Genomic DNA, 14,190 nt, shown 5'->3' with positions numbered 1-14,190 from the left:
TCCTTCTAGTTTTCGGGGCAAGAGGCCAGGAATATGGGTATCATCTCTGCCGCTTCTTGCCAACATTCTCTATGTCTCACCTTCTATTAAGCCTCACATTCTCATCTTTTTCAAAGATTAACTTGGATGTACTCCCCCGTGTGCATGCAGTTAGCTTCTAAGCTCCACTGGGCTTTCAAAGCCCACCAGCTGTCCACCTCCAATCCCCAGCACACATTCTCTGCTTTCAAGGGGCCTCTCTTCACTGTCATTACACTTTATGAAGGCTTATCCTCCTTCTGGAGCTTTCTTTATTCTTTTCTTCTTGCCTGAAATGTCCTCCTGGTTCCCAGATCTGACCATTTCATTTTTTCTTCTTTTTTCTTCTTTTTAAGAGAGAACTTGTGTTTAATGGGAAGTCTTAGTACACTCTAACACCAGGCGCAGCCTGAAGTCGAGGCAGCTGGGATGGGTAAGTGACTACCCTGGAGCCTTACATGGCGAAGAGGATGAGGAAGGCCCCCATCAAACAGAAGGGCCCCATGGCCTCAGACAGGGCAAAGCCCAGGATGGCGTAGGAGAAGAGCTGCTGCTTGAGAGATGGATTCCAGGCAGAGCCGACAATCAAGCTGCCAAACACTGTTCCAATGCCAGGCCCTGAACCAGCCACACCAACTGTGGGAGCCCCAGCACCAATAAACTTGGCTGCTGTGTCAGTGTCCCGGGAGACAACACTGGTCTGGGTTTTGGGCCCCCTGGAGTGGGGAGCACCTGTAGGGTGGCTGTTCAGGAGGGATCTCTGGTCTACTCAAGTGGGAGGCAGACACAGGCCTGATTAGATCCCTGGTATGATGGCGGATCAGAGCTGGAGGCGTGAGTGGAGCCCTGGTGACCTGCACCTTCTGGGTCTGCACTCCCACCACCCCACTGCCCCTGCTCCCACCCTGGAGCTTGCCGGGCTCAAGGTGACCCTGACAACTTCCTTTTGTTATCAATTCCTTTTTGACTCAACCTAAACACTGTGGTTTAATCACTTAAATGCCCTTTTACCAACACCCTCAATTTCTTTCTTATTTTGTCTTTTTTTTAGGCATTATCCACCCCAACCACCCCCATGGCAATATGCAACCAAAGATTAATCTACCCATTCTTTTTCTTTATAATCATTCTTTCTCTTTACTAGTTGTCCTTTGTGCTGAACATTGACATTCATGGAAATGGGGCTGAAGAGTACAACCACACCTTTATTCTAAGCCGACGGGCCCTCCAGACCACTGGGTAATTATTTCTCTTGTATCTGGTTACAGTTATTTTATATTTCTTGTTGTTACTGTGCAGATTTTTTACATCCCTCTTCATACTGCTCATTCCATTTGCATCTCTCTGACCCCTAGCAGTTGACTCTGCTTGATTCTTCAAACAAAAGAGTGACTGTTACAAACAGCTCCCCTTTCTCCCTGGCACCCTGGCCTGACCATGGAATCCATCCTTATCCATCTTCCCTCCTGTCTCAGAGCAAGGTACCCCTTTGCCCTCTCTCTCTGACGTTCTTCCCCATACTCTAGGATCTTGGTCATCTTTTTGTAGACATTCTACATTTCTTTTTCTTTTTCTTTTTTTCCCTGAGTCCTTCCTCCAGAGTATATTGATGTGTTCAAGTCTCCCTCACCCTCAAAAATGTTTTATCTTATTTCTACAATCTGGCTTCCTCTCTCATTACCCTACTGAGATTGTTCTCTCTCTAGCCACAAATGACCTTCTAATGGCCAAATCACATTTTGTTCTCACATTACTGGATTTTTTTCTGTAGAAGCTGATGCTTGATATTATGTCTCCCATGGATTCTAGGTACTATTGTCTCTTGGTTTCTATTGCGGTACTGGCCTTCTTCCTTTCCCTTTGCCCCACCCATTGCATTGTAGGGTTTGTTTCCTCAATGTAAGGGGTATTCTCCTTGACGCCCATTTATTTTCTTTAGAATCCCATCTTTATCCCAAATTGTATCTTATATTCCAAATGGTATCTCCATATGCCCCTGATTCCCCAATCTGTATATCCAGGCCTCTCCCCATGTCATTTCCTTCAGTCCACTAGAACTTGGACTAAAAAAATTTTTTTTGCCTCATATCATTACCCCATTTAAATATCCCTGGTGTCTATAGGATTAAGGTCAAACTCAAGTGGGGTGTAAAGCCCATCAGTATCTGAGCTCTCATCTTCTACTGTATACTATTCTCCAGCCATACTGAAATTCTTACCATAATCTTTCCTTCTGCTGTATTTGTGTAATTAGCTTCTTCCCTTCACCTTAGCTCAAACTCTGAAACAAGTTTCATGACCATGTATAAGACTGTATATCCCAGATCTTGAGAAAAACTAAGAGCTGACTTTTTTGAGATTATTTTGTTGGTGTCCTGGGGCAAGGCCATGCCCTAAGAATATCAGCATTTTTTTCCCCCCTAGGGAAAAAAAAAAAAAAAAGTGATCATTGTCAAACATCCTGAAAACTTCAATATGGAGTAAGCGATAAGGTGCATCTTTGAACTGAGTACTGGAGAAAAGTTTTACTTTCTCAGGCCTGGCAACTTCCAGGAGTGGGATTGACCTGGCATCCTAGTGTGAGAGGATTTGGGTGAATGTGGTTTATTGGGGAGAAACTGGAAAGGACACAGGAAAAGCAGGATTTGTGAACAGGAAAAGCTGAGCAAAGAAAGGTATGATTTCAAGTGAAGTGCAAGCCTGGACTTGATCCTGTGGGTAAAATGCACCTCAGACACTGTCCTTCCTGGAGGCAAGGGATCTGGAATTATGTCTACTTACAGCAGCAACCAGTCATTGGCTGCATGCTGGATGAGAGTGGTAGCACTTGAGGACTTGTAAATTCCAGATACTTCCAGTTCTGCTTCCGTAGCCAAAGAACAGTTGTCTGAGAAAGCTGCAGGTGCAGGTGGTTAGGAGTAGAAAGCAGAGCTGTGGATGTACATATAGAACTGGCAACAGAAACATGGAGGAACACAAATAATCTCCAGTATACCTGGTTATAGAGAAGCAGAAAAGGAGCTAATAATCACAGAGCTCGTCCTTTCTGCTGTCAGCAGCAGGAGTAGCAGAAAGAGAAATGGCAGCTTTTGGAACAAATATCTTTTAAGGTTCCTGGACTCCAATATGTGTAGGGAGGTATGTGTGTGTTGGGGAGGGGGTGCTTCCCACACACAAGATACCAAGCAATTCTTGGATGCTAGAAATGATGTCCAAGAATTTAAGTCAATTCTGACACTATCTACTCAAACATAGCATCAGATTTCACAGGTTAAAAGTTCAGTCCTACAAGACCACCCCCTCTCTCCACATCAAATGCCAGTCACAAGCCCCAGGCTGTTACTTGTGCTTCTGACCAACTGGCTACAGATTGGATGTTCCAGTGACTTCCTCCTTAGGTTCCATTAATTTGCCAGAGTCATTCACAGAACTCAGGGAAACAAATTTACCAGTTCATTAAAGGATAGGATACAGAATACAAATCAGCAGCCAGGTGAAAAAATATACAAGATGAGGTCCTGAACAAAGGGTCTTCTATCTTCTGGAGCTTGGGAACCCCAAGAGTGGAGGCTCTCCGAAAAAGAAAATGAAAAAAAAAAAAAAAAGACCAAAAAACTGAACTCTTGGGTATTTATGGAGGCTTCATTATATAGTCAGGATTGACTAAATCATTAGTCATTGACTGATACAACTTCTAACTCTTCTTTCTTCCCGGGGGGTTGGGAGGTTGGGGATGATGGAAAGTTCCAACCCTCTAATCATATGGTTAGTCCTCCTCACAACTAGCCCCCCACCTTGGGTGGGGTCTGAAAGTCACCTTCATTTGTAACAAGACCCCCATTTCACCTTTATGGCTCTGAAATGTTTTCAGTAACTGTGGCTGAAGACCAAATATACCTGAGAAATATATTTTTTGGTCACCAGATTACCATTATAAATATAATGGTCATAAATCATTATATTGCAAACCATCTTCTGGAAGGTAGCAAAGTCTCCTGGCCACTTGTGGCCATGCTCAGTCCCCCTAACAAGTGAGGGGATGTATAGGACCTTGACTCCTTGGTCCCAAGTAGAGGAAGTGCTGTGTTCACTGACAGGCCAGTGTGCTCAACAGAACAGAGACTTTCTGAATGTCATTAGCAGCAGAGCAAGAGCACTGGGACAAAATGAGCAGGTCTGAGATGAATGCCCCTGCAGAGTCATTTCAAAATGCATGCAGAACATTATCATGGGAAACTCAAAAATACTAAGATATGGGAAAGACACTTTGAGAGAGATCAGTCAGTAGAATCTCTGAAACCAGTTAAAGTTTAGGCTACATTCTTTTAAAGTCCTGGTGACAGACTAGGATCACTGGGCTTTAAACCGCCAACAGCTGTGGTTAGTTAATCCACCAATGATCCAGGAGATGGAGCAATAATAACTCATCTTCTCCTTGGGCTTTAAGACCCAGGAACAATGTCCCAATTTGAATGAACTCTTTCCTATCTTCCCCTAGCCTCAGTTTCTCCCTCCCCCTTGCATAAAGAGCATTCAGCTACTTTTTTTTAAAAAAAAGATTTATTTATTTATTTCAGTGAGAGAGAGAGAGAGAGAGAGAAAGAGAGAACATGAAGGGGGGAGAGGCAGAGGAAGAGGGAGAGAGAAACTCAAGCAGACTCTGAGCTGAGCAGGGAGCCAGATACGGGACTTGATCTCATGACCCTGAGATCAGACCTAAGCCCAAACCAAGAGTCAGATTCTTAACTGTACCACGCAGGCACCCCTCAGCTACTTTTATCACAAAATTTGCTGCACCCTACTATGTCGGTCTGTGTCTGTCTGACCCAATACATTCCTTCAGGAAAGGACCTATTACTCATTGCTGATCCCCAATATTTAGCAGAATATGTGGCAAATATTACAGTCTTAATAAATTTTAGTTGAGTGTGTAAAGTATCTAAACCCATGTTTTTCATCCTTTTGGGTGGCAAAAAAATCAATAAGGGCCTGATGCAAGCTATGAAACTTCTTCCCATAAAAATGCACACAAATAGAGAATTTTGTATACACTAATCTGGAAGAAATGTTTCAAACAGAAAAGAAAAATTAACAGGTACTAGGGGAACCCATGTCCTTTGAACTCAAGCCCAATAGAGATCCTCCACAATTTTTGAAATCCTGGTATGTTTTCTTACAGTAAACCAATGGAAAACTTAAAATCAGTGCAAGCATTAAGGATTTAGGCGCTCGCTCCTAGATTACATGCACAAGCTACTTTGAAGGAAGTTGATAGGCATTGCAATTAGTGTGAAGTGAAGCATTGATGGGAGCCAAGCAAGAAAACAGGAGAAGAAAATTAACAGAACTTTTAATGAACAGAGAAAACAGGCATAACAGGCACACTTGACCCTGAAAATGAATAGTGGGGGGTGACAGTATTTTCCCTTAGTTTTATGTCACACTCTAGGCCACCATTTAACTACTGAATGAGTCATATCTAAGATACCTTAGCAGATGGAGGCAAACCCTCCTTCTTTATAGATTCAATCTTTTCCATGTGCCCCTGGGAGCCCCACATCCCCATTTCACTCCTCTAGGCTTAAAATGTTTTTACTTTCTAGGTATTAGCTGCAGAGCCAATGAGATTGACATCATTTATCTAAGTAAGGAAATAACTTCCAATATTTGTGTTCAATGCGTTCATATTGCCAATTTTTGGGAATCTTGCATGATACCACTACACCAGCGGCGCTGGCCATATTGCCAATTTTTGAGTCATCGGGTGCTCTGTTGTGTTTCTGTCTTTGATTAAAGTGTAATGAGATATTTTGCATATGTTAAGTTCTGGCAAATAATTATCGATTAGGTGATTGTTGATTGAAAGCAGATTTAATGAAAGAGGTATCAATTTATATACTTTCTTTTTCTTTCTTTCTTTCTTTCTTTCTTTCTTTCTTTCTTTCTTTCTTTCTTTCTTTCTTTCTTTCTTTCTTTCTTTCTTTCTTTCTTTTTTTAAAGAATTTATTTATTTATTTGACAGAGAGAGTGAGAGAGCACAAGCAGGGGGAGCAGGAGAAGGAAAGCGAGAAGCAGGCTCCCCACTGAGCAGGGAGCCTGATGCGGGGCTTGATCCTGTGTCTCTGGGATCATGACCTGAGCCAAAGGCAGACACTTAACCATCTGAGCCACCCAGGTGCCCCTATACTTTATTTCTACTTTTGAGGTATCTTAAGTCTTATTATCTCTGTTATTTTTCTCAACAGATCACCCTGTAGTTTCCCTCTGCAATCTGAGATTTTAACCTGTAGTTTAAGATGAACCCTCAGCTAAATGCTTGAGGGGTAATTAGATGCCAGATAGAAGCAAATTTCAGTAAACAATTATTTAAAAGTAAATTGAAAATATAAGCTACCAAATAATAACCATACTTCTCCTGGCCACAGAAACTTATTCCTTCTGTTTCACCATGTCCCTAAAATTTCTAAATGTATGGAAAGAGCTGAAAGTAAAAAATATTCAGATGGGCAATAAAAATAGGTTTGGAAGTTTCATTAAACTCATCCATAAGGATGAATTGAATCAAAATCAATTTCTTACTAACAATTGTCATTTAATTGTTGTTAATGTTGTGCTTTTTCATATATATTTGTTTGAAGTATAATAAAAATTTAAATTTCTGATTGTTTATGATAAAGTAGTACATTTCCTTGATTTAAGGACTCAAATGTTTCTGAAATTGGGATGCATTTTACCATCTATATGGATGTGTAAATGTGAAAGTTGTATTTAAATTGATGGTGTATTGTTGAGTTGATGAAATCTTAGAATGGAGGAGATATGGTAAAATAAGACTGTTTAGTCTTCCAAAAACATTTCTCAGAGATGGGTACCTTTAACTGATAGTCCACGGCTTCTACATTCTTGATCCACTTTCCTCTTTCATCTCCCATCAGAAGTAATTGGGGCACCTGGGTGGCTCTGTCAGTTAAGCGTCTGTCTTCGGCTCAGGTCATGATCCTAGGGTCCTGGGATTGAGCCCCACATCAAGCTCCCTGCTCAGCAGGAATCCTGCTTCTCCCTCTCCCTCTGCCCCTCCCTGCTGCTCATGCTCTCTCTCTCTCCGTCAAATAAATAAATAAAATCTTAAAAAAAAGAAAAAGAACTAATTTATTCAGGGACAATTAAGCAAGGCTTTCTGAGAATGGGTTAAGATTGAGATATATTTGGCTTTCTAATCCTGTAAGAAACACATGCATTATCAATGAATCAATGCTAGGAGATGTTCCTTTGTCACTGATTTATAAATTTGCTTTAGGAAACCACCTTCACACCTGGCAATGTTGCCAAATGGAGTCAGAAGGAAGCACTCAAATAAAACTTAAAACTTTCAAACAAGATCAAGACCAGAAAGCTTTGTTTTACCACCTGGTCACACTTTCCCCCCAAACATAAATCTATTTGTGTTAGAATTGGCCAAAGGGTTTGTCTCATTAAACTGTATTCAAGGGAAAGTATTTTATCAGTGATGAAAAATAAAATGTTATGTCAAAGTTACTTAAAAGGTGATGGGTGGATTGAAAGTCATTTCATGAAACAATGTGAAAAATGAAAAAGCTCTCTTTGATCCTAGTTCATAATTGAAGGTTATTTCCATTTCCTAGGTAGTTATTTTGGCAATTAAATCAACTCAAAAGTTTTATCTCTAAAAAAAATTAATTGTATGTTGAAAAAGTGAATTGGGATAATGTACTCTGTAAAGGTTAAAAGAGGTTATTCCAAATGTTATTTCAGTAACATTAGATTTGTTATCATATGCAGAGAAGTTTAAGGTATTAAAAAAGTATAAGATGCTAAAAATGTTCTCTGTATGGAAAAAATACTTTTTAGTTTTATTAGTAACAATTGTTCTGAGTGAATAAATTTATTACTCCAAACTGCTAATTTAAATTGGTGTTTGTGAGGATGATACTAGTCTATGCTGCTATGTATCACATTGCTTATAAATCTCTCTTGATTTATAAATTCCTCAGGGTACTGATATTTCATATTTTTAATGCTTTACTGAAGTATAGCTGACATAAAATAAATTGCATATATTTAAAATTCACCAATTGATAAATTGTGCCACAACGTGATGATGCTCTGTTCACTTTTTTCCCAGTCTTTTTTTGTCTCTCTCTGCTTCATTTTGAATAGTTTCTATTGCTGTGTCTCCAAGTTCACTAGTCTTTTCTTCTGTAGCATCTAATCTGCAGTAAAACCGTATTTTTCATCTCACACATTGTAGTTTTCTAGAGAACATCTCTAGACATTCACTTTGGGTCTTTTTTTTTTTTTAAGATTTTATTTATTTATTTGACAGAGAGAGAGACAACGAGAGAGAGAACACAAGCAGGGGGAGTGGGAGAGGGAGAAGCAGGCTTCCTGCAGAGCAGGGAGCCCGATGCGGGGCTCGATCCCAGGACCGTGGGATCATGACCTGAGCCGAAGGCAGACGCTTAATGACTTAGTCACCCAGGCGCCCCTCACTTTGGGTCTTTTTAAAATATTTTTTTGCCCTCACTTAACGTTTTGAACTATGGAATACAATCCTAATTGTTTAAATACCTGTGTAAGTTAATTCTAACATCTTTAGCAGTTCTGGGTCAGTTCAATTGAATTCATTATGGATTGTATTTTCTTGCTTCTTTCTGTGCTAATCATCTTTGATTGGTTGCAGACATTTTGGATTTTATCTTATATGATACTGGTTATTTTTGTATTCCTATAAATGTTCTTGAGTTTTGTGCTGGGGCATATTTAAGTTCCTTGGAAATGGCTTGACTTTGTCAGGTCTTGCTTTTAAGAATCTTTAGGTAGAACCAGAGTAATGTTTACTAGGACTAATTATTCCCCACTAGTGAGGAAAGTGTTCTCTGAGCTACCCAGTACCCTGTGAATTATGAGGTTTCCCAGTATGGCTGATGGGGAGATGTGCCAATCCAGGCCCCATGTGAGCACCAGACACCGTTCTAGATGATTTTTCCCAGCCTCAGGTAGCTTCCTCGCATGCCTGTGCTGATCAATACTATGCTGAATGCAACTTTAGAGGAACCCTCTGCAGACTTCTGTTTTTTTTTCTTGATACATCTCTATCCTCTCTGGTCCTATGGCTAGTGAACTTGGGCTGCCTTGGTCCCTCCAGACTTTATCCCTCTGCCAGGTTCCTCCTGGGTCCCCTCCCCTATTCAGCAGCCTGAGAACTCTCCCAAAGCAGCATGCTAGGGCCTATTGTGGGGCTTACCTCTCTAGGATCACTTCCTTTGTTTCCTGATGTCCAGGGTCTTAGAAACCATTGTCAGTTCAAATATTTTGTCCCCTTCTTCTCCTCCTTTGGTTGTTTTGGGTAGGAGAGTGAATTCAGTCCTTGTTATTTCATCTTAGCCAGGGATAGAAATCCATATGTCCATATCACACATACACGTATATATGAATTCATATATATATGAATGACTTACTATGTTTTAATCCAAGCAAATATCAACTATCTGGAATTTTTAGGGGAAAGTACTATTATAGACTTTCTAATCCTGTAGAAAATATTATCATGTATTATCTGGTCTTGATAATGTTCAAGTTTTGTTTGAATGTTTTAGTATGACTCCATGTGGCAATATTGCAAAGCATGAAGGTGGTTTACTATATTATGATATATAAAATCACTACTTTTTGTCTGTGCCAAGCCCCTATCCAGAGTGATGGGATAAAAATTGGTGTATTATTTTGACCAGAAGAACTGTAGTGATTTTGAAATTTTTTCAGAGTTTCTTTCCTATCCTCTCAATCACCTTTTTGTTCAATTCTCTTCTTCAAAGGTATTGAGTCTCCTTTATAATAATTTGTTATAGCTATAAAGGAGAATTTGTTAAACCTTGCCCATTTTAGGACACAGTTTCCATGGGTCATCAACAGACTTTTTCTAAGAACGTAAGGACTACTGGAAGGGAAAAAAAAAAGTTATTGAAAATAAATTGGAAAACATTTCAGTTATTTTAGAAATGGGCTCTTTATGTAAATCGTTTCCCTCTGCCACATGCAAAAGATATCTTTAATAAGGTTCTTGTTCTTGAGAATCACTGTTAAAGAATACAAAAAGTATTCTTTCCCAAAAGTGGTTAAGTGTGGCTTCTAGGGTTTGATAATAAAAGCAGGACTATTCATGAATAATAGAATCAGACTTTTTTTTTTTTTTTAAGCATGCTTTCCTTTGCTATTCTGGACAGGTGTTTCCATAGTGCAATTTAAACTACAAAAATGGCTCATAATTGCCAACACCTAATTTAACATTCTGAAGCTAATCATAAAACAACCTCCCCTTTCACAGGAAAGACAAAGTCTCAGCTGGGGTTTAAATCCTGATTATATGACAAGGTTCCAATTGAAATTTTAGCTATCAACCAAGTGACCTTCAATGACCACAATCTGGGAAGCTTGGTAACTAATCTAAACACATCTCTAGGCAAAACCCCCACCTCAGCATTAGTTTCCAGACTCTTGCATTATTCACTTCATGAAAAAAGCAGAATATGAAAAGCAAATGATTGTGGCAACCTTCAACTCTCAATTCTTGAAAGGCCAACGGCAAGCTGTGAAAATATTCCCATAACCCTACTTCCTGTGTGGGAATTTAGACCACTGATAAAATGTTTATATTGTCAGCACACGTGTAGCAGTCAGTTATGCCTTCTGCTTTTAAGAAAGTGTTATTTGAAAAAAAAATATTGCTCATATGAAAATAAAAGAAATCCTGCATTCATAGCTACTTGCAGATCATAAAGTCATGCTTAATTTTTTACTTCCCATAATCCTTTTCAGCAACTTTCAGTTCAAGAGCAGCTTAACTATTAATCATTTTATGTAAAGTTTTCCTTCTCTTCATAACAAAGTTCTCCCATAATAAAATGTTATCTTTATAAGAATTTTTTTCCAACCACATTAAAAAAACAAAATCCTGGCATAGTGGCCTATGATGCTGCTGGACAAGAAATATTTCACTCCTATCTTTAAGTAAGATTGGTAAGCCCATTGGCTCTTAATTGTTAAACCATAAATTTCTTGAAGGTGATCCATTTTTTAAACCAAGTTTGTATTCTCCACAGTGACCAGTGGGCTGCTTTGAACAAAGCTAGCACCTATTAAACATTTGTTGAATGAATGCTGGGCTTTACCAAAATAATGAAAGAATGAATTGATTTTCTCTATGGCTATAGTGATTATGTCCCTGAGGGTTTTTTTCCCCTGATCTATAACTTTATGTCTATAAAATTTTGCCAAAGGCATATGATTAAATCACACTTAATTATACATTTAACAAGGTGTCTATCCTTAAATTGAATTTAATTTTGAATTCAATTGCTTCTATATTGAACTCAATAGCATTTTGTAAAACAAAACAAGAAATACCTCAAAAAATCTGTATAAAGTAAAGCAGTACATCTGTAAGTTTTATTTGGGTACATTCAACTTTTTCTAATATAGATTTCAGCTGACTCATGTAAAAAGACTTATACAATAGTTTTATTAGAAGAAAGAAGGTTAAGAATAAAAGAAGACACAGATATGCCAACCACAAAGGCCAACACAGTGGGTATGATCGTACATAAAAGTTGTCTGTATGTTTCTTGGCAGCCAAGCCAAAAAAAAAGAGAGAGAGAGAGAGTGAAGAAGAAGAAGAAGAAGAAGGAACCCAATGGGTTACATAACTCACTAATAGAAAAGAAGAAAATTTACTACTTTCTCAAAGAAGGCACATTTTTTTCTTGGTACTAAACTCAGAGCAAGTTCTCATGTGGGTCTTAGGTAGGGAACATTGAGTAATTTAATGGACAATGTCCTTATACCAATTTCACAGCAAATACAAAAATGGGCCTCATGTGGCTCTTTCTTGTAAAGGCCTTCAATAAAAGTCGAAGGCATAATATTAAAACACCAGGGAGGAAGACAGTTCTGGGAGGGACATAGCGAATGAGGTGCCAGTGTGTATTCAATCCTGACCCAAAGGTAGAACTTAGAATGCTGGTAGTTGTAAAATACTTAAACTGGTTCTCAGCTGAACTTTCATATTTGTTTGTTTTTTTTTTTTTAAAGATTTTATTTATTTATTTGCGAGAGAGAGAATGAGAGACAGAGAGAACAAGAGGGAGGAGGGTCAGAGGGAGAAGCAGACTCCCTGCCGAGCAGGGAGCCTGATGCGGGACTCGATCCCGAGACTCCAGGATCATGACCTGAGCCGAAGGCAGTCGCTTAACCAACTGAGCCACCCAGGTGCCCCTGAACTTTCATATTTGTGAGGAGCTGGAAGCAGCAGATTCTTCAAGATAACCCTCAAGTGAGGGTTTTGAGGTTTTGATGTTTATGGTTAAGAATAGGCTAGTAAGATTTAGAATCTATGCAAGGAAATGAAAGGTCAATATATAATAAAAAAATTCAAAACCTGAACCAGTGTTGTGGTCTGAATCTCCTCACTCCACAAGATGGTGGGATATGAAGGGGTTACCCAATATGACAAACGTCTTAGTCTTTTTCATCATTCTAATGGCAGGGTCAAGTTAAACTGTTTTCACTAGGATTTGGAATAAATTCCCAAAGATTTGTTCCGTAAGTCGACAATCTCTTTAAAACCTCAACTTGAGATTTCAGAACGCATACACATTATTATTCCATAAAATAACTGTATTTGTTTTACTATGGAAATAATGGCAGCATCAAATGCTGGTGAAGATGTGGAGCAATGGGACTCTTGTTCATGGCTGGTGGGCACATAAAATGGTACAGCCATTTTGGAAGACAGTTTGGAATTTACTAATATAATTAAACATATTCTTACCATGTAAACCAGCAATCACACTTCTTGATATTTGCCCCAAAGGAGTTGAAAAGTTGTGCCCACACAAAAAGTTCCACATGGATATTTACAGCAGCTTTATTCATAATCGCCAAAAGTTGGAAACATCCAAGATGTCCTTCAGTAGGTGAAAAGGTAAACGAGCCATGGTACATCCAGACAATGGGATGTGATTTGGCATTAAAAACAAATGAGCAATCAAACCATGAGAAGACATGAAGGAATCCTAAATGCATATTACTATGCGGAAGAAGCTGAGGACTGTATACTGTATGATTCCAACTACATGATTATTCTGGAAAAAAAATACAACTATGGAAACAGTAATAAAATTAGTGGTTGCTAGGGGTTGAGGAGAGAGAGGGATGATTAGGATTTTTAGGGTACTAAAACCGCTCTTTATGATACTGTAATAGTGGATACATTTGCCCAAACTCGTAGAATGTGCAACACCAAGAGTGAACCCTAATATTAACTATGGACTTTGGGTGATAATGATGGGTTTATTTATTTATTTATTTATTCTTAAAGCTTTCATCAATTTATTTTAGAGAGTGAGAGAATTTGTGGTAGTGCGGGGGACCCTCCCTCACAGGGAGAGGGAGAGAATCTCAAGCTGACTCCCTGCAGAGCACAGACCCTGACGTGGGGCTCGATCCCACAACCCTGAGACCATGACCTGAGCCCAAATCAAGAGTCAGATGTTCAATCGACTGAGCCACCCAGGTGCCCTGAGAATGATGTGTTTAAACGTAGATTCATCAGCTGTGACAAAAGTACCACCTTGGTGGGGGATGTTGATAATAGGGGAGGCTATGTTTGTGTGAAGACCAGGGATATATGGGAAATTTCTGTACTTTCCATTCGAATTTGCTGTGAACCTAAAGCTGTTCTAAAAAATATATTTTAGGAACTGTGTTAAATAAACTGTAAGAAGATAAACCTTGTTTATAGACTAGCTTCGAGCACTGCCTGGCCCACTTCTCCAAAGGTAAACCTAATTCAGTTTGAGTAGCATGGCCAGAGACCAACAGGTAAAGTTGTAGCCTGAAAAATTGTCAATGTGTGCTTCCACCCATCCACTTCAGTCCTAAGTGAAACTGGTTAGTGTTATTGTAGAGAGCTGAATTCTGAGTATCATGGTCTCCCAGAGGGTTTGCCCGAAATATCAGTAGAGAATAACTTAAACAGTTGACCTTCTATGGGGACTTGAGTGAGTCCCATAGCTTGACTGTCCACAAAGAGAGGGAGCTTCCCTTTTTTCAGATACGATACTACTGCGTCCCTCTTCCTGATAATAGGTGAGT

The 14,190-nt window shown here is 39.3% G+C and overlaps 1 pseudogene; it reads right to left on the bottom strand.

Moving 5' to 3' along the window:
• Positions 1-472: 472 nt before the first annotated feature.
• LOC123834557 (ATP synthase F(0) complex subunit C1, mitochondrial-like) lies at positions 473-5,759 on the bottom strand (annotated as a pseudogene).
• Between the last annotated feature and the right edge of the window lie 8,431 nt (positions 5,760-14,190).

The sequence above is a fragment of the Mirounga angustirostris genome, unplaced genomic scaffold, assembly GCF_029215605.1.
Source record: "Mirounga angustirostris isolate CCGP_5_RB_7025 unplaced genomic scaffold, mMirAng1.0.hap1 SCAF_1, whole genome shotgun sequence".
NCBI classification, from domain to species: Eukaryota; Metazoa; Chordata; class Mammalia; order Carnivora; family Phocidae; genus Mirounga; species Mirounga angustirostris.
Note: the sequence above shows the minus strand (reverse complement) of the source record. Positions and strands in the feature narration are given on the sequence as shown.